Source organism: Pinus tabuliformis, chromosome X (assembly GCF_031772625.1).
Source record: "Pinus tabuliformis cultivar Carrire ecotype Pingquan chromosome X, CPIR1, whole genome shotgun sequence".
Lineage (NCBI taxonomy): Eukaryota > Viridiplantae > Streptophyta > Pinopsida > Pinales > Pinaceae > Pinus > Pinus tabuliformis.
Window position 1 is genome coordinate 1,387,092,807 of NC_142308.1, and position 26,760 is coordinate 1,387,119,566.

A 26,760-nucleotide genomic window follows, 5' to 3' on the forward strand; every position below is an offset into this window, starting at 1 on the left:
ATTTTCCATAAGCGTGGAGATGTTTGTATATATAATGATGTTTAGAAAAGATTTAGTCATATGGGAAGTCATTACTAGTGCTTTGAAACGTAAGGTGTTATCACTGAAATTGTAATTGCGGCCAAGCTGTTCTCCCTGAAATTGTCATTCATCTTCTTCTACCTTGTTATGGAAATTATATTTATGATTGATATCCTATGATAGTTAAGTTTTTTATGTGAAATTTGCATAAATATATTAGATTTCATATCTTGCATTCTTCTATTATAATCCTAGATTGACTGCACTTTTATTCTAAGACATCAACTTCTAGATAGATTTAAGATTATACATAATGTTAGCCACAATATAGATAAATTTAAGCTTATAGGAGCATAGCTACTTCTACAAATATGTTATTATAGCAAATGTATAATACTTTGGACTTTGGTTTACTTGTATCTATTTTGGCATGTTGCTTAAGGACTGGTCTTAGCTGTTAGGTTTCTTCTTGTATTTATATTTGTGTAGGAATTTATAGGGTAAGTTCCTCAGACAAAACACCAAAGAACACCGCTCACAAATAGATCACAGATCAATGCACCAGTATTCTTGACGTGGTTAAAACCCTCAATGAGGGAAATAGTCCATGACTTGAGCCAATGCAGCCACTTCAGGAAATATTTAATAAAAGAATGAAAATTTACATAAGCTTCTCTCATGAACGGTTACCCTACAAATGACCCTCCATGCTCTTTAAATAGAGATCATGGACCAATCGGGTGTTAAGCCAGAGATCAAGTGTTGGTAATACCGAGGACGGAATGAACCGTTGGATCACTTCATGTCTAGAACATATCGTGACCGTCACATTGTAAGTTACAAAAGTACATCGTAAATAAACACACTTTACCTAACTCTACACTAAACCAAGTTATATTTAACTATTTCCTATGTGTTGGAATATCCTAACATCCCCACTTAAGAAAAATTTGGGATAGGATTGAAGTATGTACAAATATGAGATAATAAGAGAAGGAAGGAGGCATTAAAGCTTGTCCCCCCTTAGTGACAACTCCCTGAACTCCAACCATAAATCAAAGTTTAGTAAACTTTGCCTCTATGAGAACCTTTGTAAAGATTTCTGCAACTTGATCATCTATTGAACAATATTGCACTTCAAGAACATGGTCATGAATGAGCATTCCAATGAATTGCATGTGCAGTTCAATGTGATTGTTGTGCTGATGTTGGATTCAATCTTTTCATAGTTGAATGGAACTTTTATTATCACACCAAAGTGTAGTCAGATGCTACTACTGAAATTCAAACTCTGATAGGATATGACGAAGCCACAGGGTTTCCTAACTAGCTTCTATGGCACCACGATACTCTGCTTCTGCTAAAGAAAGAGAAATGGCACATTGTTTCTTGCAAGCCCATGTAATAGGTCCAAAACCAAGAGGAACGCATAACCTGTTGTAGACTTCCAATCATTAGGGTCACCAACCCAATCGGAGTTAGTGGAACCAACCAATAGAGGAGATGATTCTAAACTGTAAATCCCAAATTGAACTGTACCTCAAACATAACGAAGTATTCTTTTAGTTACTTTCCAATGACTTTCATGTGGGTTTTGCATAAATCGAGTAATAAGGCCAACAATAAAGGAAAGTTCAAGATGAGTATGGGTCAGATACAAAACGTTTCCTACAAGTTAATGGGAGAAGGTAGCATCAAATTTAGGGGAAGTAGAAGTGAATGAAATTTTGGCTCCAGAATGAAAGAGAGAAGGGGTTGGCTTATAGTCTTCCATGTGAAAATGGAATAGAGGATCACATGCATACTTGTACTGGGAAAGGAAAATACCTTCCTTGGATTGCAAGACTTGAAGACCAAGGAAATAATGCAAGTGCCCTAAGTCTGTCATTTCAAACCTCTTTTTAAAGTTGGACTTCACACGGTTTATAAAGTTGGGATCACTACTAGTAAGGATAATATCATCAACATAAAGAAAAAGAATGATAAGAAACTTACCCACTTTCTTGATGTAGACATTATTGTCAAAATGACACCTAGAAAAGCTAGTTTCTAAAAGAAAGTTATCCATTTTGGCATACCAAGCCTGAGGGGCTGATTAAGTCCATAAAGGGATTTCTTAAGCCGACATACAAGGCTGAAGTCTGTTTGTATAAAGGTAGTAGGTTGTTCCATATTGTTAAAATTGGCAACTAGGGCCAAAATCCATGTGGGTCATCTTATTTATGGCAACTGATATTTTTCTTGGATTCCTCTCATCGAGGGGTGTACGATTAATCTAAGATCATCCGATTCCAATAAGTATTTGTGGAGTTATGAATTTATTTGCATTATAAGACAATTCGTCAAGGTTAGCCAACAACCAAATAAGCACCACATGTGCTCAACGTTTTAGTATAAATAGAGGTGGCCTTCAAGTCATTTCAACACACTTTAGATTTCTTCCTCTCTCTATTTGTCTTTGGGTTTTAGTAGGAGGAGAGATCCTAAGGAATAACATTGCCCTAATCCAGAGGGTAGAAAGTCGGAACTGTCGGGAAAGATGGAAAAGCCAAAAAAGCTAGAATTGACAGAAAAGCTGGAACTACTGGAAATGCCACAAATGTATGAACTGCCAGAAAAGCCGGAAAAGTCGAAACTCCCAGAAAGCCAAAATTGTCGGAACTGCGAGAAAAGCCAAAAAAGCCACAACTGTCGAAAAAGCCAGAACTACCAGAGATGTTGGAAATGCTGGAACTGCCAGAAAAGCTGAAAAAACTGGAACTGCCGAAGAATATAGAACTACCAGAAAAGCTAAAACTACTAGAAAAGACAGAAAAGCCAGAAAAGCCAGAAATGCTGAAAAATATAGAAAAGCTGGAAATGCCAAAAAAGCTGGAAAATTCGGAAATTTCGGAAAATCCGAAAATGCCGGAAAAGTCACAACTACCAGAAAAGTTGAAAAATCTGGAAAATCCAGAACTGTCGGGATTACCAAAACTGTTGGGACTGCCAGAACTGCTGGGAACAACCAGAACTGTCAGGAACAAGTGGAACTGCTGGGAATAGGTGGAACTGATAGAACTGCCAAGAACTGCTGAAACAGCCAGAGCATCTGTCTCTGAAGGAGAGAAGTATGCAAACGACAACTAACTAACATTGGGACAGTGGTACACTACTTAGCAGCAAATACACCAAGAATGAAATGTTATAACTAGCATGTAAGGGACAACTAGCATGCAACAAAAAGCATGCTAAGGACAATAAGCATGTTAGGGACAACAAGCAAGCAAGGGACAACAAGCAAGAAAGGTGCAGCCAATGCATAGGTCAGGATGGCAACATGGTGCAACAATGGCACATAATGCAGTATAGTGATAGGTACAGTCATGATTAATGAAGCATGATGAGATGTAGCATAGTAATGATGGGTGCAGCATGATGACGAAATGCAGCACAACGATAAGTGAAGGAGTCACCTTGGAGAATTACTTGAAGCAGCATGTCTTCAACTGATCTCATGTATCATCTTCTTAGAGATGATCTATGCTCTTATCTAGATAAGTCAAAGTGTTGACTTCTGTTGTAAATTTACTATCTCTCTCTATCTCTCTCTCTCTGCTGAACTATTGAAGAACATATAAGAAGAATTGATCAAGGGTTTTCGCACATTGGATTTTGTCCCTGGCTAGCGCCACATCTTGTGTCCTCTTGTGTTGGCTTGTCTTTTGCGATTTATGCTTATGTTCTATCTGTAGTTTAATTTAATGTTGATGTGATTTCTAATCTGGAAAAGATATTGAGCTAACTGTGAAAATTGAAATAAATTGCTATAAGAATAGAACATACCTAAAATTAACATGGTATCAGAGGTGAGGTGAAGATAATGCCCAAGAAAGAGTGAAAGAGTGATCACCGAAGACAATTGGGAAAGGACAAAATGATCACTGGATTCCTCATCCCTCTTCAAATTCATGGAGGGTGAAGTCGAATCAGAGAATATTATCAGAATAACACAACAAAAGTTTCTTGTGGCCTACCTAAAGATCACTTCATTGGGAAGTCCGGATCTAAGGGTGGAAGGAAAGGCAGATGCCTTGGTTGCAATAAGTTCGGCCATTATGCAAAGGAGTGTCCGAATGGTAGGGAAACATCACTTGATCATGATAACAATCATTCTAGGGACATCTTCAATGATCAAAGGAATGACAAGTAATGTAGGTCATCAAGGAAATGGCCGACTCTTTATAGAAAGCAAGGAACCCCAGGTATGAAGAATCAAATGTTGTTTCTGACAAGATAGATAAGCGTTATCATGTATTGGCACTCTCCTTCAGATTCTTTGGGAATCTGGCTTATAGATTGTAGTGCTTCAAAGCACTTCATTAGATAGATGGGTGCACTCTCTAATTTGGTAGAGATGAAAAAAATCATGGGATTATGCTTGGAGCCGATGCCACCTATCCCGGAAAGGGTGTAAGGAATTTTAACTCTCGTAAATCGATTCATTTAAGAAATATCTTTTATGTATCTAATCGCAAGAACCTAGTGTCCATATCAGAAATGGAAGTCAAAGGTCTCAAGGTTGCATTCATTGATGGAAAGGTATGTGTTAAAAAATATAATTTTCAAAGATTCTTTCTCTCATGGGTTCAAGATTTGAAATTTGTATCAAGTTGCAGGATGTCCATTGGGGATCATGTCTATTGACATATTGCATATATAACACTAGAGGTCTACCTATGGGGCCCTACCTGATGTGAGTCAAATGGTGATAGGGATGTCTGAATTCAGGTAGAGCATGAAGCTACATGCCTGAGATGTACCGAAGGAAAGTCTTATAAGGGGATCATCCCCCTCATGCAGCAGGTCCACAGGTTTGGAACAACTTGAGGATTTTAAGATTCATGATCGGGAATCTCATGTATACAAGTGGAAGAAGGCCCTCTATGGCTTGAAGAAAAACACCCCGGGCATAGTATGAGAGGATTAATAGCTGTCCGATGAAGCTGAGATTCACTAGGAGTAAAACCGATCCAAACCATTACCTGAACGTTGTGGATGATAGACCTCTGATACCGACACCTTATGAGGATGAACTATTTCTGATAGGTGCTGACCCTCTCATTTGTAGAGGTAAGAGGGAGTTAGATTCCGGACGTGGAATGATAAAATGCAAGCCTGTGACTACCTCGAGGATGTTAACTTTCAGAAGTTATATGGTAGTGATGTCAGAACAGATTTGGGAAATGCCTCTGAGTTTCATAAACTCATTCGCTTTGATGTTCTTGGTGAATTTTCATCCACACATATGTTTTGAAGTTAGCATAGTGAGCTCATATTTGGCTAAGCCTCACTGGATTGGTGCCAAGAATCTTCTGAGATATCTTCGGGGCACAATCTCCCATGGATTGAGATACACTGCCAAAAATATTAAACTGCATGATTATTCAAATGCTGACTAGGCAGGCAGTGTGGAGGATCACTAGAGCAATTCTCAGTGCTAGTTATCTTTGGATTCTACTTCGATATCATGGATAAGCAGGAAGAAGAAGTTGGTTTCTATAGGCACCACCGAGACTGAATACATAGCTATGAGTATGATCTCGTGTGAAGCTGCATGGTTGAAGAAGCTCTTAAGTGAGCTATTTGTTCACATGATGAATACCACTGTGATTCTCTATGACAACCAAAGGTGGGATTCGATTATTGAGGAATCTCGTATTCGATGATTGCTCCAGCAGACAAACATCAGGTACTATCTTATCTGTGATATGGTAAGTCGATGAGCGAGGAGGCTCCATACCATTGAGATTGACATACAGGTCGCAAACATTTTGTCAAAGCCCCGGGGAAAGGTCAAATCTATGACTTTCATGAACGATTTGGAGTCCTTGATATACCTTCTTATAAGGGTCCTGCATGTTGCATGCATTGAGCTCTGGGAGCTTTGGGGGGCTTTGGGTACTTATTGGAGAAACATACAACCACAGGGTGACTCACCCTCCCCTGGTGGTGCACTATGAACTGGATGATTAGTTCTTTTGTGGGTCGAGATGATTAGTTCTCCTGTGGCAACTGTGGAATAGGATGATTAGTTCTCCTATGGGCCAATATGATTAGTTCTCCAGTGGAAACTGTGGAACAATATGATTAGTTCTCCTGTGGGCCAGGATGATTTGTTCTCAGTGGCGGTTATGGAACAAGATGATTACTTCTCCTATGGGCTAGATGATTTTTTGTTAGGCCCCTATACTACTAGTGAAACCTGTTATTGTTATTAGTATAACCCACTTATTATATTGATGTACCCATGTAGTGCCCATAGTGTTACTATTGTGCCCCATAGAAGCCCACTATTGTTATTATTGTGCCCTTACATTATTATTGTTATGTCGGCTCTGATTATGTTATGACCCCTTAGACTCCTATATATATAAAGGAGGACTTTTTATTTATATCATCCAAGAATTGTTCATTTGTGTAATGTAAATGAGGTTGCCCCCTTGAAGAGGCTAAATTCTAAGGCATTGATCTCTCTTTTCTATCTTTTTGTGAGCTAGTTTCATAACATTTGGTATCAGAGCTTTGGATTCTAGGGTTTCGCTGCTCCAAACAGGTCATCGTGGCATTGTCACTATAACTTTTCTTCTGCGACGTTTTAGAAGCTAAAATAAAAACCCGTTTTAGAAGAAATCACGTTGAATCTTGAGTCTGAATTTCAGAGCCTTTTGCATTATATTTGTGGAGATATGATATGAGTAAGTTGGTCTTTTTGCAGACTCCTGAATTACATTCAAAACAGGTGACTTGGTGAAAATCATTATAACTTTCTCTCTGAGCATCGGATTGAAATTTCGTAAGAAGGTACAGAAAGAGGACGGACTGTAGTTTCTTGTATATATTTTTCAAAGCCAAAAGTTGAAACAGTGACACGTGGCACTTCAAACAATTTCGCTCTTCTAGAAAGGTCTATAATCAGGTCATCTTGGGAGATTGTGCATAACTCTTTCTTGGAGAATCCAATTTGGATAAGACTGGTGGCATTGGAAAGAGGACACGGAGGGCTACTACAGGTTGCAATTTCAAAACTGAAATATCTGAATGTACATAGTTACAAGTGTTACAAGTTCGAGCTCCTAAAATCAAGAAAAAGAAAGATGACGAAGTTTGATGGCAAGGATCCAGTAAATTGCATACTTCAGCTGGAGAAATATTTTGATCTACATGGTGTACCAATGTTACAAAAGGTATGTATTGCATCTTCATATTTACAATCGGATCAATTTTTATGGTATGAAGGGCTTTGTTCTCGTAAAAAACTTGTTACGTGGTCAATTTTCACAGAGGAAATGATAGCACATTATGAGGATACAAAGAGCAACACCTTCTTTAGAGCAACACCACAACAATTGGAAAGAGTAAAAGGGCTTTGTGACATAGTGGAAAGCAAAGTTATGGAAACCAGGAAGCATACCCCTCACAACTATAAATATGGAAGTGTTGTTTCTCCTAACCTTCCACAACCTACAAGGGTTACACCACAACAATTGGAAGAAAAAGAGAAAAAGGGCTTTATTACAATTGTGATAGCAAATGCACTAAAGGTCATATGTTTGCTGAAAAGAAATTATTTGACATAGAATATGAAGAGGAGGAAGGAAATGATCAAGAAACATCAAAAGAAGAGGATATACGCCAAGACCCCACCCCAGAGAAAGAAGAAATGAATCAGACCATATCTTGTAAAGCATTGGCAAGAATTACCACTCCTCAAACTCTCAAGATAGAAGGACATATCAAGAAGAAAAAGGTGTAAGAAGTGAAAGATCACATCGAGAAAGAAGAAATGAATCCAACCATATTTTGTAATTCATTGGTTGAAATTACCACTCCTTAAACTATCAAGATAGAAGGACATATCAAGAAGAAAAATGTTAAAGAAGTGAAAGATCACATCAAGCATCAAGAAATGAATCCGACCATATATTGTAAAGGATTGGAAGAAATTACCACTCCTCAAACTCTAGATATAGAAGGACATATCAAGAAGAAAAAGGTTAAAGCAGTGAAAGATCACATCGAGCATCAACAACAAGTTCTCCAACTTTTAAAGGATAACGCCACTTCGGTGCAACGCCAAGTGGAAGAACTTAGCCGTTGAAGATTCCACATGGGAGGACAAGAATTATATACAGAAGCATCAAGAACTACTCAAGAATTGAGGACAATGCTTTTTGAAGGAGAGAGGCATGTTAGGCCCCTATACTGCTAGTGAAACCCCTTATTGTTATTAGTACAACCCACTTATTATATTGATGTACCCATGTAGTGCCCATAGTGTTACTATTGTGCCCCATAGAAGCCCACTATTGTTATTATTGTGCCCTTACATTATTATTGTTATGTCGGATCTGATTATGTTATGACCCCTTAGACTCCTATATATATAAAGGAGGTCTTTTCATTTGTATCATCCAAGAATTGTTCATTTGTGTAATGTAAAGGAGGTTTCCCCCTCGAAGAGGCTGAATTCTAAGGCATTGATCTCTCTTTTCTATCTTTTTGTGAGCTAGTTTCATAACATTTGTTCTCTTGGGCAACTCTGGAACATGTTGATTAGTTCTCTTGTGGGCCAGGGTGATTAGTTCTCTCTGGCATCCACTAACCGGATGATTCGTTCTCCTATGGACATGATGATTAGTTCTCTTGTCGAGGCATCCTACACATGTAGTCTGGGACTCATGGGAAGTAACTCTCATCTGATCAATGAGTAGGGAAATGAGGATAGGGACCATAGTAGTACTATCGATGGATGCATTGTTGTATCTACCATACTCCCTATGCTAGGATGACCTCCATTGATCTGAGATCAATAAAACTGATCTGGGATCAGTATGAGTGGTTTGAGACACTCTCTTGTGACATTGATCTAGATCAATGAAACTGATCTAGGATCAGTATGAGTAGTTTGAGACACTCTCTTGTGACATTCATCTGGGATCAATGAAATTGATCTGGGATTAGTATGAGTGGTTTGAAACACTCTCTTGTGATATTGATCTGGGATAAAAAGAACTGACATTGGGCTAGTAAGAGTGATGTGACACACTCTCTTCAAATGAAACTGACTTTGATTCAGTAGAGAATGGTATGAGAAGTTCTTGATCAATTCTTCTTCTTCATGGTTCAACAGAGTAGAGCAGAGGAAAGGAGAGCAATGTAGGGCACTGATGGTAGAGATAGTACAGTCGGACATATGGATCAACGGATGGAGTTATCCCTAGTCGAGAGGGAGTGTTAAAATTGGCAACTAGGGCCAAACTCCATGTGGGTCATCTTATTTATGGCAACTGATATTTTTCTTGGATCCCTCTCATTTAGAGGTGTACGATTGATCTAAAGATCATCCAATTTTGATAAGTATTCATGGAGTTATGAATTTATTTGTGTTATAAGACAATTCGTCAAGGTCGGCCAGCAACCAAATAAACCCCACATGTGCTCAACATTTTAGTATAAATAGAGGTGGCCTTCAAGTCATTTCAACATACTTGGAATCTCTTCCTCTCTCTACTTGTCTTTGAGTTTTAGTAGGAGGAGAGATCCTAAGTAATAATGTTTCCTTGATCCAGAGGACAGAAAGCCAAAACTGCCGAAAAAGCCAGAAAAGCCGGAAAATCCAGAATTGCCAGAAATGTCAGAAATGCCAAAATTGCTAGAAAAGCCAAAAAAGTTGGAACTGCTGGAACTACCAGAAAATCTAGAAAAGTAATAACTTCCGGAAAAGCCAGAAATGCTAGAAATTTCGGAACTACCAAAAAATTCGGAAAAGCCTGAATTGCCGAAAAAGTCGGAACTGCCAGAAAAGCCAAAGCTACTGGAAAAGACCGAACTATTGGAAAAGCCGAAAAAGCTAGAAATGCCATAAAAACTAGAAAGGCTGAAAATGCCGGAAAATCCAGAAAAGTCGGAAAAGCCGAAAAAGTCGAAAATGCCGGAAAAGCCGGAAATGCCAGAAAAGCGGGAACTACCAAAATAGTTGAACAAGCTAGAAAAGTCGGAAAGGCCAAGACTGTCGGGACTGCTAGAACTACCAGGAACAACCTGAACTGCTGGAACTGCCAAGAACAGGCAAAACTTCAGGGAACAGACGGAACTGCTAAAATGGTTGGGAACTACTGAAAGAGCTGGAGCATCTATCTCTAAAGGTGAGTAGCATGCAAAGGGACAACTAACTAACATTGCGACAATTATATGGTACTTAGTAGCAAATACACCACGCATGCAATGTTACAACTAGCATGCAAGGGACAACTAGCATGCAACAACAAGCATTCTAGGGACAACAAGCAAGAAAGGTGGAGCCAATGCATAGGTCAGGATGGAAAAATGGTGTAGTAATGGCCCATAATGCAGTACAGTGATCGGTAGAGTCATGATTAATGAAGCATGATGAGATGCAGCATAGTGATGATGGGCGCAGCATGATGCAACGCATTGAGGTGTATCATGACGATGAAATGTAGTACAATGATAGGTGAAGGAGTCACCTTGGAGAATTAGTTGAAGCAGCATGTCTTCAACTGATCTCATGTATGAAGATGATATATGGTCTTATCTAGATAAGTCAAAGTGTTGACTTCTGTTGTAAACGTACTATCTCTCTCTCTCTCTCTCTCTCTCTCTCTCTCTCTCTCTCTCTACTGAATTATTGAAGAACATATAAGAATAATTGATCAAGGGTTTCCCCATATTGGAGTTTGTCCTTGGCTAGCGCCACATCTTGTGTCCTCTTGTCATGGCTTGTCTTCTACGATTTATGTTTATGTTTTATCCGTAGTTTACTTTAATGCTGATATGATTGCTAATTTGGAAAAGATATTGAGATAACTGTGAAAATTGAAATAAATTGCTCTAAGCATAGAACATACCTAAAATTAACACATATAGATTTCTTCATGCAAGTCCCCATGAAAGAAGGAAGATTTAACATCCATCTGATGGACTTCCCATTTGAAAGAGGAAGGAAGGGAAAGAACAAGGTAGATAGACTTCATTTTGGTAACAGGGGAGAAGGTTTCAGTATAGTCAATGCCTTCAACTTGTGGAAAAACCTTAGCAACATGATGAGCTTTATGTTTATCAACTTTTCCATCTGGTCCATACTTGGTTCTATAAGCCCATTTGCATCTAACAAGTTTTTGTCCCTTTGGAAGAGGAACAAGATCCCATGTATCATTTGCCAATAATGAGAAACATTCTTCATTCATAGTTCCATCCTGATTTGGATGGCCTGAAGCTTCCGCAAAGGTGTCAGGATCATAATTCGCTGAAGCTTAAGCCAGTAAAGAAGGGGCTCTATTGAATTGAGAATGTGTATGTCATTCATCTGTAGGATCACCAACAAGAGGACCTGCTACATCCCAAGTAGCACATACCCATTTTGGAAGCTCAGGAGCTAAAGGAGAATCTTGGGAAGGTGGAGGAGGATTTTCATCCTTGCTTTCATCATCTGAAGAGGAAATATTTTCATAAGTAGAAGGGATAGAGGGAGGTGGCACATCTGCAGAACTAGGTTCATAGGCCGATATATTTTCAAAAAAAATTACATCTCTTCTAATGATAACATTTTTGGACTTAATTGGAATAAGTCTATATCCTTTGACATCTTCAGAATATCGAACAAAAATTCATTTCTCACTCTTAGGTTCTAAATCTTTATTTTTCTCATCTAGAATATGGGCCCATGCTTCACATCCAGAAACTTGAAAGTGACTTACATCTAGTTTAATTGAGCTCCATGATTATTCTAGAGTGATATTCTTCAAAACCTTAGTAGGATTGCAATTTATTATGTAATTTGAACAGTTAATTTCTTCTGCCAAAAAATTAAGACTAAGTCCTTTAGATTGAAGAATACAATTAGCCATTTCCTTTAAGGTGCGATGTTTCCTTTCAGCTACACCATTTTGTTGTTGAGTATATGGAACAGTATGTTGCATTTGAATTCCATTCTCAGTGAAAACGTTGATGAATTTGTTGTTAACATATTCTCTGCTATTGTCAGATCTTAGTTTAAGAATTTGATATCCAAATTGTTTTTCAACAAAGGACTTAAAGGCCAAGAACATGTTAAATACTTAAATCTTGCAGAGTGGATTCCTCATCCCTCTTCAAATTCACCGAGGGTGAAGTCGAAGCAAAGAATATTATTAGAATAGTGCAGCAGAAGTTTCTGATGGCCTACCTAAAGATCACTTCATTGGGAAGTCTGAATCTAAGGGTGGAAGGAAAGGGAGATGCCTTGGTTGCAATAAATTCAGCCATTATGTGAAGGAGTGTTTGAATAGTAGGGAGACATCACTTGATGATGATAACAATCATTCAAGGGACATCTTCAATGATCAAAGGAATGAGAGGTAATGTAGGTTGTTAGGTTGCTATACTAATAGGTGTCATATATCATGAATTACTTGGTTTAGCTATGAAATATGTACATACCTTTGCTTGTTGCAAATGTTTTCCATATTTTTAAAAAATAAAAGATTAAAAAATGTAAAGAGGGTATGCCCTAGAAAACGAATAAAAGGGTAAAAAGAATAAAGAAAAGGTCAAAAAAGGAAAGAAAATGAACCCCAACAAAAAGAAAAATACCATGAAAGTGTGCAAGTCTAAATGATAAGGTTGCTAGAATTCTCAGGATGCATAGTGTCCCAGTGACCTTTAGGCCCCTTAACACCATTCGTTCGTCCCTCAGATCAGTAAAGGATCCTATTGACCCCAAAGATATGAAAGGGGTTTATATTATCCCTTGCTCCTGTGGGACCCCCTATATTGGTGAGACTGGTCGCTCCATTAATCGAAGGATAAGTGAGCATGTTGCTGACCTTAAGCATAGAAGAGCTAAGTCTTCCACTTTAGCTGGGCATGTAGAAAAAACCAATCATCATGTTTGCATTGAGGAGGCTAGTGTTATTGCTAAGGTTTCTCATTTCCATCATCGGAAATTTAGGGAAGCTCTTGAGATTGAAAAGAGACCAAGCAATCTCAATAGAGATGATGGTTGGAAAATTAGTAGGTGCTGGGTCCCAGCACTCTCTTCTTAGTCGTTTTTCTTGTCTCTTATTTTATTACTATTTTTATGTTTATTATTTATATATATATATATATATATATATATATATATATATATATATATATATATATATATATATATATATATATATATATATATATATATATATATATTATTTATTTATTTATTTTATTTATTTATTTATTTATTTTTTATCAAAGAAAATTTTTATTTTTTTATTTATTTTTTTTTTTTTTATTTATTTATTTATTTGTTTGTTTTACTTAATGTTTATTTCATGTTCTAATTCATTTATCAATTCTAACTTTATTTCATCTTAATAACCCATTAATATATTATAATGTATGGTCCTTTAGTATTATACCTTTCATCTAACTAATAATACCTGTTTTAATTATTTTTATATATTTATAGTTTGTTTGTATTTTTATTATTATTATTATTATTATTTTTATTTACTGGAATTTTTTATTTTTATTTATTTATTTTTTTTACATATTTTTCTATTTATTTAATTAATTAATTTTATTTTTATTTATTTTTTGTTCTTTATTATTTATTTTATTTGTTTTATTTATTTACTAACTAGATTTGTTTTCTCTTGTTCTAAATTATTTATTTATTAATGCTAACTAAATAACCCGTTAATATTTTACATAACCCATTAATATATTTACAAAATAAGGGATGGTAAAGTATATAACTTCTTTTGGTTTTAAGTAATAAATAATGATACCAATTATAATTATTTTATTCGTTTTTAATTTTTATTTTTATTTTTATTTTTTGTTTTTATCTTTACTATTTATTTATTTGATTTTTTCTAACTAAATATCCCTTTAATATATTTTCATAACCCTTAATATATTTATAATATAAGGGTTGGTCCGTTAGTTAACTACTTTCCTTTTAGTTTTAATTATTAAATAAAAATAACAATTATAATTATTTTATATATTTTCATTTATATATATATATATATATATATATATATATATATATATATATATATAATTTTACACCTAATATAACTAAATTTGACCGTGGTCTTATGTGAATTTTTTGGCCCAGCTAACCGTTGGTGGCTCTGCTCTAACTATTTAACATGCGAAGCTGGATCTGTTTTTTCAACTTGTCCTGACAATGAACCACACTGGTTGGTTCGAAACGCGTCGACAAATGGTTTATCATGTGATTTTCGCCGAAAAATCTATCAGAAACTTTTTTACTTTTGTATAGTAAAAAGTTGTGTGTAGCTTGTCACCTATGCCACAATTCATGAATAGTCAAATAGTTTAAGCTTGACTACTTCATATTTTCAATTTCATGTTGTAGAAATAGAGAATAAAGATTTGACCAAACAATTTAATCTTGGTAGGTCAACAGATAGGTAGAGTAATAAAAGGAGCTCAACAATTCAATCTAAGCTCTTGGATGTAATATGGTTAAACTTAGTTAGGATCCTCATTGTAAAACAAAAGAAAGTTTGATAAGGGCTTGCAAGTTTAAGTGCACCCTAAAAAATAATTGAAACTGATAGGATAAGTAGGTAGGGTAAGTAGATGGATGGTTGCAAAATAATGTGTGATGAATGGTTAAATTAATGCTTAAATTTTTTTCTTTCATCACTTGGACAAGGCATGTATCACATGGAAGTCATATCAACACTCAACGTCAAAAATAATTAACCTCCCTACTCATTTCCCCTAAAATTTTCACTAATTACCTAAGTGCTAAAGGTACCTATAAACAAGTTAAAGTGCCTCACAGCATTTCTTTGACTATTGGAGGGACGGTACCCTCAGCCTAATAATTTGAAATACCTAAAGTGAATAAGTCCCCTTCCTCAACAATTACCCCTTCATAAAGTCACTCACTCCCTTTATAAAGATTTTCCTAAGTAAAATATTATTTTATTTAGGGAAATTAAAACATTCTCCATATAAACTCTCATATTCATTTAGCCTAAGTTATAAATGCTATATGATGAAATATATTTTCGGAAACATTTTATCTTAGCACATGTTGAATTTCCACAAAGTCATATTAACTTTTAACTTGGATTATTGAACTCTCGAAAATAAAACACACCTTACCTGTATTATTATTAAAAACCCAATAAATTACATATCCCACCCCGATGGTTAAATATAACCATAAATCAAATAATAAACAGGATTAATTGGCTAATATGTAGTTAATTAAGAACCCGACCTACTCGCCATGCTTATGAGAATTAATTAAGTCATCAGGACTAATTAATAACTCAGTGAGAAATCAAATCGCCCCCGATATGATTAAGTCTTTTAATTAATATCAGTCCCTCCCCTATTATACATCAGTCATGTCATTACCCCGACTACCGTCCGATCGGACCCTTTAGATCCAACGGCCCTCACTCATATCATGTGGGCCTTTTGGTCGACATTTAGCATGCGATGTGAGAAGTTTTGTGAATAGTGTTGACGCTATGTGTCGAGCAATGTATGGAATTATGCGGCTCCCCCCAAATACGAGTTACCCTCCATAAGCGATACGATGAAACCCACTTACCACCTCCCGCTAATGAAAAAATGTCAAGTCACCCCTGCTAACGTAGCTCGTCTGTGTCACGAAACCCGCCAAAAACTTTGGCTTTGCATAAAAAAAAAGTTAATCCATTTTTTGTCCTTATTTTGAAAAACTCATGCACGCAACTAGTACGTAGAAAATGACCAACCCATACCCAAAAACATCAACCACCCTGAAAGTTGTTGCTCGACACTACTTCAGTCCATGATGTGCTTCGAAGTCAACCAGTACACCATTACCAGTCGCTCCATAATAGGTAATCAAAAGACCACAGCCTTGGATAAATAGTCTTAATACTAGTCATAAAACTTGTTTACTCCGAGATTGTTATCAAATCTATTCACATAGAGATGGAAGGTAAAAGGACACAATAAAGAATAGTCCAAGTGTATTAGGATTAAACAGTATCAGATGAAATACCAAGTCAAGTTAATCATCTAGCATGAAGATAAACAACAAGGAAGACAATTAGAAAACAGAGCATATAAATTCATGTCAAAGTGAAGATAGATGAAAAACAGAGCGGTAAAAGTAAAAAGTAAACAGTAAAAAGTAAAAGTAAACATGAAGACATTAAGGGTTAAACAAAGATGGAAACACTCTCACCAGCTACAATGAATTTTATCCAAAGTAAAAGTGAAAAACAGTTGAAAGGAATTTAAGGTTAAAAGATGAAATCAGAGCAAAAATGGTACATTCTTCAAAAATTTCTTGTTTGAGTCATAGTTTTGCAGAAACTATTGTGGCCAATGCAAGAAATATTTTAAAAAACCAGAGGATTTTTCATTCCTAATAGGCTAATTTACAACCTATCTCATATTTTATACAGGTATTACCAAAAGGGAGATATGTGCATGTCTTCACAGCCTATTTTTTAGTTTGTGCAAAGTCCTATTTTTGACATCTTTTTACAGAGAACCTTGTGAACGGATGCGGTTGATTTTTTGGAAACAAAGAGAGGTTAATCTAGAAAACATTTTTATCTACAAAACCCTCTTTCACATTTTAAATATCTATCACGGATTGAGATATACAATTGTACCATTGGATGCTAAGTTTGGAGAATTTCTAGGGCAGAATGCACAAACGAAGGATGCAGTTAGTGACTGGGATGCCTCATTATCAACTAACGGTTGCTATGAAATTCGACTTTCTCTTCTTTTTCACTATAAATCCATATAAATAGTGCCAAATAGATTCATTATTTTTGAATGTTCTTTATTTAAGTTCTATTATTGTAAAACATTTAGAGATATTTGTAAACCAAACTTGATTTTCTTTCAATATATTTCAGTTTACAATTAGTATAAATACTTCTTCATTTGAAGTATTTTGTATGGATTCTTAGACATTTCTATAGACTCTTTATTTTGGAATAGAAGTGCTATTGAACAACCATTGTATGGCTAGCTGGACAAAGTAATAAAGCAAAGGACTTTTACAGGACTCCTGTGTCAAACGAGAAACAAATAAGTATTCTATATCTTATGTTTTTACAGTTTTCTTGTTTAAATATTCATATGTGTTCCATATCTCAATGATAAAAGAAAAAGTATATTTCAGAAAGAGCATTACTGCATTTTGTCTTTAAAATCATTTATATTCTTAATGTTTTCTTCTAAGATATCATAGGTAGGGAATTCTTAATTGCTCCCTGCTTTTTAGTTTATCACTGTGACCATTTAACAAAGATTTATTAATTGATTTTTGTTAATGAGCACCCACTTTCCCTCATCTTGAACTTTTTTGAAGGATTCTTAATTTCCCTTCCTCCCTTTCATGACCATTTCACCCCTTTAAGCTATCATTTGTACTTTGTTTATCTATCTTGCCTTGTGAAGCTCTCCTTTATTGAATCAACCTGATCCAGTTAAGCCATCTTCAGTTGACTCCATAGCCCAATGCCCTAAAATACATTGTTCTATCCATCTTCTCCTAAATTCCACCACCAAACAAAATCAAAACCCCCCAAGCTTCCATAACTAGCCTAATATCTCACAAAACAAAGCTAAATCACAAAGAGAGAGCCCTCTCTGAGTACATATTGGCTAGATTCTGTACTTACAAGTTGGCTTGTGGTTACTTCAAAAATTTCTTTCTTTAACCTTGAGAAAATTCTGAGTGAAAACATAGTGGCGACTCCGCTGGGGAAGAACTAACATTTTCTTCAGAATTGTTTTATAGGTTTAGATCTGATCTATGATGGTGGACAATGATCAGACACACAAAGGTTAGAATCATCCACCTGGTGACTCCAAGTCAATTTAACAATAAAGACTCCACTGGAGAAATGAACCTGAAAGAACTGTGTGAAAAGATCAAGCTTTTAAGTTGGATTGTTATCCAAGACATTATGTTCTTTCTCATTGATAAATTTTTTCAATGTATATTGTATTCTAGAGAATATTTTAGATTTAATTTTTATTATTTCCCTTTGAAAAATGTAGATATAAAATATTCTTACACATTTGAGAAACATTCTTCTAATTCTTATGAAGATCATTTTCCAATTGAGGAGAATCCAAAAATTAAGACTGATCATACAATCCCTATACATATTCCAGTACCTCATAAAGTTATTGATAGATATAAACCACTCATTTTACCTCCTACACTCCATGCTTTCCCTAACGATTATCCTAAGCACCTCCCTAGGTTTGATGGAGAGAATGGTATCACTGCCCAAAAACATATTCAAGCTTTTGAAGATTATCTTAACTTATTTGAAGTAGATGAAGAAGATGTCAGTATTAGGTTTTTTTCTCGTTCTTTGCAAGAAAAAGTCAAGAGTTGGTTCAAAACCCTGTCTGAGTCAAGCATCTCAAATCTCAAGAAGTTTCTTAAACTCTTCCTTGATAGATGGATAATTAAATTCAATATTCTTATTATCATAGAATAATATAATCAGTTAAAAAGATAGCCAAATGAAACAATACAACAATTTTCAGATAGATTTAATCAAATCTATTATTCAATACCATTAAATATAAGACCTCCCCTTGGTTCAACTCTTTTGCATTATCCTAGAGAATTTGATTCAGAGATAGAATTTCATCTAAGATAAAGAAACCCCTCAACACTAGAATAGATGCAAAACATGGTAGTAGATGTAGAAGTCAATCTGCAAATTAGAAGAGAAAAGTTGAAAATAGAAAAAGATGAAAAAATCAACATTTTGATAAAGAAAACAAAGGAAATGATATAGAAGATCACCATGAAAAATGAATCTTTTTGCTCAAAATCACCATGACACATTTATTTCACAAAAGGGAAAGGTTGATATTCATGAAAAAATTTCTACCAACTCAATCTACCATAGATCAGAAGATAGATTCATAGAGCAATATGTGGAGGAGCAATCTCATGATCTAATATGTATGTTAGGTGACATTACTTCTTATGATGACGTGCCTAAGCTTAATCAATATAATAATTATTATCTTTCTCAAATCCAAATTAACCATGTAGACGAATCAGAAACTAATTTGAGGAATAACAATGTTCAGGTTCAGCAACTTGAAAATAGTGATCAGCTAGTTCATTTCAACTATGAGAATGAGGAGGAAAGTGCAGCAAATTTTGAAAACAGTGAAGGAACTTCACCATTTTGTTTTGCCTCATTTCAATTTATCAAAGATAACTATTATGCAAATAGAAATCAAATTTCAACAAGTTTTGATATTAACTATCTAGAGGGCAATAAAATCCTTATTCAAGACTTCTCATATCTAGATTTGCAGCCCCAAAATTCCATTGAATGTCAAGTTACAAAAGAAGACTTGGAAGTTGGAACATATGATCAAATGATCCAAGATGATTCCCTGCCTCTATGTTTTGAATCATTTCAATTTTTAATGGAAATGTGGTATAAAAGTTTTAAAGAAAAAGGAGTAGCAGCTTGTAGAAATCTATGAAGTTCCATTTGAACCTATATGTAATAAGTTACAACAATCCTTCTAAGTTCTTCATGATCCAATAGTTGATAGGTTGGATGATGAATGCAATCATAATTTCTCTCCATTAACAAACTATGAGAGTCAAAATCAAGATGATAATGGTTTCACTAGACAGACATTACAATCAGTAGAAATATCATCACAAAGCTCATCTGAAAGTCTGTAGGGTGATAAAGATGAAGGTATTGTTTCCGTTTCATGGCATGCAGACCATACACAACAAATGTACAGTTGTTTGAATCAATTCAAGAATAGTCTATATATTTTACAAGATCCTTTTGTACAGTTTCTAGAGTCAACAAAGGAAATTAGGAATTTCCTGATCTTCTCAAAGGTTAACAAAGCTATATCTGATTTTAAGATCTCAATTTTAACTACCAACAAGCACAGGCAACGAAAGTCACCAATGTATATATAATACTTGAGTGGTTGCATTGGTTGTTTCATTTTACCTAACCAGTAGCTAGAAAGCTGATTAGAGTAAGTAGGTAGGATTTTAGTTTGAATGCATTCATTTTTCAGCAGCAACTTTATGTTAGATCAGATTCCAGTTTGCAGAAAAGGCTACAATTTTAGTTCAAGATTTTCAGTCAAAAGATTATACAACAGAGCATACACATGTGTGGGAATGGCCCAATGGATCAGGCTACTAGTCGATGGTGTTCTTGACATTTCACAAGGAAACACCATCCCCAAGTGAAGCCGCTATTAGGTTCCTATACTAATAGGTGTCATATATCATGACTGACTTGGTTTAGCTTTGAAATACTTAAATACCTTCGCTTGTTGCAAATTTTTTCCATATTTCTAAAATATAAAAAAAATAAATAAATAAAATGTAAAGAGGGTATGCCCTAGAAAAAGAATAAAAGGGTGAAAAGAATAAAGAAAAGGTCATAAAAGGAAAGAAAATGAACCCCCAAAAAAAGAGAAAGACCATGAAAGTGTGCAAGTCTAAATCCCACTACCTTTTTACTTTTTTATAATAAAAAATTGTGTGTAGCTTGTCACCTATGCCACAATTCATGAATAGTCAAAGAGTTTAAGCTTGAGTAGTTCATATTTCCAATTTCATGTTGTAGAAATAGAGAATAAATATCTGACCAAACAGTTTAATCTTGGAAGATCAGTAGATAGGTAGAGTAAATAAAAGGAGCTCAACAGTTTAATCTGAGCCCTTGGCTGTAATAAGGTTAGACATAGTTAGGATACTCATTGTAAAAGAAAATAAAGTTTGATAAGGGTTTGCCAGTTTAACTGCACCCTAATAAAGAAGTAAAAATGATAAGATAAGTAGGTAGGGTAAGTAAATGGATGGTTGCAAAATCATGTGTGATGAATGGTTAAGTTAATGCTTAAATTTTTTTCTTTCATCACTTGGACAAGGCATGTATCACATGGAAGGCACATCAACACTCAAAGTCAAAAATAATTAACCTCCCTACTCATTTCCCCTAAAATTTTCACTAATTCCCGAAGTGCTAAAGATACCTATGAACAAGTTAAAGGGGCTCAGAGCATTTCTCTGACTATTGGAAGGACTGGAACCTCAGCCCAATAATTTGAAATACCTAAAGTACTTAAATCCCCTTCCTCAACAATTACCCCTTCATAAAGTCACTCACTCCCTTTATAAATATTTTCTCAAGTAAAATACTATTTTACTTAGGGAAATTAAAACATTCTCCATATAAACTCTCATATTCGTTTAGCCTAAGTTATAAATATTATATGATGAAATATACTTTCGAAAATGTTTTATCTTAGCGCATGTTGAATTTCCACAAAGTCATATTAACTTTTAATTTGTATTATTTAACTCTCGAAAATATAACACCCATTACCTGTATTATTATTAAAAACCCAATAAATTACATATCCCACCCTGATGGTTAAATATAACCGTAAATCAAATAATAAATATGATTAATTAGCTAATCTATAGTTAATTAAGAACCCGACCTCGCCACCATGCTAAAGAGAATTAATTAAGTCATCAGGACTAATTAATAACTCAACAACCAATCAAATCGCAACCGATATGATTAAGTCTTTTAATTAATATCGGGCTCGCCCCTATTATACATCAGTCATGTCATTACCCCGACTATCATCCGATTGGCCCCTTTAGATCCAACGGCCCTTGCTCATATCATGCAGGCCTTTTGGTTGATTTTTAGTGTGCGATGTAAGCAGTTTTGTGGACAGTGTCGATGCTACGTATCAAGCAATGTATGGAATCGCACAGCTCCCCCCAAATATCAGTTATCCTCCATGAGCGGTGAAATGAAACCCGCTTACCGCCTCCCGCTAACAACAAAATGTCAAGTCACCCCCACTAATGTAACCCATCTATGTCACGAAACTCGCCAAAAACTTTGGCTTTGCATAAAAACAAAGTTAATCCATTTTTCTTCCTTATTCTGAAAAACTCATGCATGCAACTAGTACATAGAAAATTACCAACTCATACCCAAAACCATCAACCACCCTGAAAGTTGCTGCCCAACGCCACTCCAGTCCATGGTGTGCTTCTAAGTCAACTAGCACACCATTACCAGTTGCTCCATAATAGGTAATAAAGATATTGTAGCCTTGGATAAACAGTCTTAATACTAGTCATAAAACCTGTTTACTCCGACATTGTTATCAAATCTATTCAAATAGAAATGGAAGGTAAAAGGACATAGTAAAGAACAATAAAAGTGTATCAGGATTAAAGAGTATCAGATTGAAGAAAAAGTCAAGTAAATCATCTAGCATGAAGATAAACAACAGGGAAGACCATTAGAAAACAGAGCATATAAATTAATGTCAAAGTGAAGACAGATGAAAAACAGAGCAGTAAAAGTAAAAAAGTAAACAGTAAAAAGTAAAAGTAAACATGAAGACATAAAGGGTTAAAAAATATCAAAAAAATTTCACTAGCTACAATGAAGTTTATCCAAAGTAAAAATGAAAAACAGTTGAAAGGAATTTAAGGTTAAAAGATGAAACCAGAGCAAAAATGGTACATTCTTCAAAAATTTCTTGTTTGAGGCATAGTTTTGCAGAAACTATTGTGGCCAATCCAAGAAGTATTGCTAGCAACTTGAGTAGATTTTTGTTCCTAACAATCTAATTTACAAAAACCTATCTCACTTATTACACAAGTATTACCAAAAGGGAGATAAGTGCATGTCTTGATACCCTATTTTTGAGTTTGTGCAAAGTCCTGTTTTTGACATCTTTTTGCAAAGAATTGTGTGAACCGCTGGAGCTGAATTTTGGGAAAATGAGAGAGGTTTATCTCAAAAACTTCCTTATTTACAAAAAGCTCTTTCACATGCTACATATATATCACGGATTGAGATATACAAGCGTATCATTGGACCCTAATCTTGCAGAATTTCTAGGGTAGAATGCACAAAGGAAGGATGCAGTTAGTGACTGGGATGCCTCATCATCAACTAAGGGTTGCTATAAAATTTGACATTCTCTTCTTTGTCACTATAAATCCATAGTAATCCTACCAAATATATTCATTAGTTTTGAATGTCCTTTATTTAAGTTCTATTATTGTAAAACAGTTAGAGATATTTGTAAACCAATCTTGATATTTTTTTCAAGATACTTCAGTTTACAATTAGTATAAATACTTCTTCATTTGAAGTATTTTGTGTGGATTCTTAGACATTTTTGTAGACTCTTTACTTTGGAATAGAAGTGCTATTGAACAACTATTGTATGGCTGGTTGGACAAAGTAATAAAGCAAAGGACTTTTATAGGATTTCTATGTCAAACGAGAAACAAATAAGTATTCTATATCTTATGTTTTTATAGTTTTCTTGTTTAAATATTCATATGTGTTCCATATCTGAATGATAAATGAAAAAGTATATTTGAAAAATAGCTTTACTGCATTCTGTCTTTAAAATCATTTATATTCTTAATGTTTTCTTCTAAGCTATCATAGGTATGAAATTCTTAATTGCTCTCTGCTTTTTAGTTTATCACTATGACCATTTAACAAATAATTCTTAATTTCTTTTTGTTAATGAGCACCCACTTTCCCTCATCTTGAACTTTTTTGAGGGATTCTTAATTGCCCTTCCTCCCTTTCAAGACCATTTCACCCCTTTAAGCTATCATTTGTATTTTGTTTAGCTATCTTGCCCTATGAAGCCCTCCTTTGTTGAATCAACCTGATTCAGTTAAGCCATATTCAGTTGAATCCATAGCCCAATGGCCTAAAATACCTCATTCTATCCATATACTCCTGAATTCCACCACCAAACAAAATCAAAACCCCCCAAGCTTCCATAACTAGCCTACTATCTCACAAAACAGAGCTAAATCGCAAAGAGAGAGCCCTCTCTAAGTACGATTGGCTAGATTTTGTACTTAAAAGTTGGTTTGTGGTTACCTCGGAAATTTCTTTATTTAACCTTGAGAAAATTCTGAGTGATAACACAAGTCATCAAAGAAATGGCTTACTCTTCATAGAAAGAAAGGAACCCCAGATATGAAGAATCAAATGTTGTTTCTGATAAGATAAAGAAGTGTTATCTTGTATTAGCACTCTTCTTTAGATTCTTTGGGAATCTAGCTTATAGATTGTAGTGCTTCAAGGCACTTCATCAGATAGATGGGTGCACCCTCTAATTTGGTAGAGATGGAAACAATTGTGGGACTATAGATGGAGCTGATGCCACCTATCCCAGAAAAGGTGTAGGGAATGCTAACTCTCAATTGAATAATGGTAGCTCGATTCATTTACAAAATCTCTTTTATGTACCTGATCGCAAGAACCTGGTGTCCATCTCAGAAATAGAAGTCAAAGGTTTCATGCTATCATTCATTGATGGAAAGGTATGTGTTAAACAATATAATTTTCAAATATGATTTTTCTCATGGGTTCAGGGTTGGAAATTTCTATCAAGTTGCAATATGGTCCATTGGGGATCATGTCAATTGACATATCGCATCTATAACACTAGAGGTCTACCTATGGGGCCCTACCTGATGTGAATCAAATGGTGATAGGGATGTTTGAATTCAAGTAGAACATGAAAGTACATGTTTGAGATGTACCGAATGAAAATCTTATAAGGGGACCATTCCCCTCATGCAGCAAGTCCACAGGTTTGGAACAACTCGAGGAGTCTGTGATTCATGATCAGGAATCTCATGTATACAGGTGGAAGAAATCCCTCTATGTCTTGAAGAAAAACACCCCAGGCATAGTATGAGAGGATTGATAGCTGTCTGATGAAGCTAAGATTCACTAGGAGTAAAACCGATCCAAACCATTACCGAAGGTTGTGGATGATAGACCTCTCATACTGACACCTTAAGAGGATGACCTATTTCTGACAGGTGCAGACCCTATCATTTGCAGAAGTAAGAGGGAGTTGAATTCTAAATGTGGAATGATAAACTACAAGCCTGTGACTACCTCGAGGATCTTAAGTTTCAGAAGTTATATGGTAGTGATATTGGACCATATTTAGGAAATGCCTCTAAGTTTCATAAATTCATTCACTTTTATGTTATTGGTGAACTTCCATCGAGACATATGTTTTGCAGTTAGCATGGTGAGCTCATATTTGGTTGAGCCTCACTGGATTGGTGCCAAGAATCTTCTGAGATATCTTCAAGGCACAATCTCTCATGGATTGAGATACACTGCCAGAAATATGAAACTACATGATTATTCAAATGTTGACTAGGCAGGTAGTGTGGAGGATCACTAGAACACTTCTTGGTCCTGCTTCTCTTTGGATTCTGCTTTGGTATCATGGATGAGCAGGAAGAAGAAGTCGGTTTCTATAAGAATTTCCGAGACCGAATACATAGCTACGAGTATGATCTCGTGTGAAGCCTCATGGTTGGAGAAGCTCTTAAGTGAGTTGTTTGTACACATGATGAATACCACTGTGGTTCTATGTAACAACTCGAGGGGGGGTTCAATTATTGAGGAATCCTATATTTGATGATTCCTCCAGAGGATAGAGATCATATACTTCCTTATCTGCAATATGGTAAGTCGATGAGCGAAGAGGCTCCATCACATTGAGACTGATGTACAGGTCGCAGACATTTTGTCAAAGCCTCGAAGAAAGGTCAAATCTGTGACTTTCCCGAACGACTTGGAGTCCTTGAGAGACCTTCTTATAAGGGTCCTGCATGTTGCATGCATTCAACTCTGGGAGCTCTAGGGGGCTTGGGGTACTTACTGGAGTAACATACGACCACAGGGCGACTCACCCTCCCCTAGTGGTGCGCTATGAACAGGATGATTAGTTCTCCTGTGGCAACTATGGAACGGGATGATTAGTTCTTGTGTGGGCCAAGATGATTAGTTCTCTTGTGGCAACTATGGAACAAGATGATTAGTTCTCCTATGGGCCAGGATGATTTGATCTCCATGGCAACTATGGAACAGGACGATTACTTCTCCTATGGGCCAGGATGATTTGTTCTCCATGGCGACTGTGGAATAGGATGATTAGTTCTCCTGTGGGCCAGGATGATTAGTTCTTTGTGGCTTCCACTGACAGGATGATTCATTCTCCTTTGGACATGATGATTAGTTCTCCTATCGAGGCATCCTACCCATGTAGTCTAAGACTCATGGGAAGTACCTCTCATCTAATCAATGAGCAGGGAGATGAGGATAGGGACCATAGGAGTACAATCGATGGACGCATTGTTGTATCTATAATACTCCCTATGCTAGGATGACATCCATTTATCTGGGATCAGTAAAGCTGATATGGGATCAGTATGAGTGGTTTGAGAAACTCTCTTGTGACATTAATCTGGGATCAGTATGACTGGTTTGAGATACTCTCTTGTGACATTGATTTGGGATCAATGAAACTAATCTGGGATGAGTATGAGTGGTCTGCGACACTCTCTTGTGATATTGATCTGGCATCAACAGAACTGACTTTGGGCCGGTAAGAGTGATGTGACACACTCTCCTCAAATGAAACTGACTTCCGGTTAGTAAAGAATGGTATGAGACATTCTCGATCATTTCTTCTTCTTCATGGTTCTGTAGAGCAGAGAAAAGGAAAGCAGATCTCAGTAGAGCAGAGTAGTATAGGGCACTGATGGCAAAGATAGTACAGTCGGACATACGGATCAAT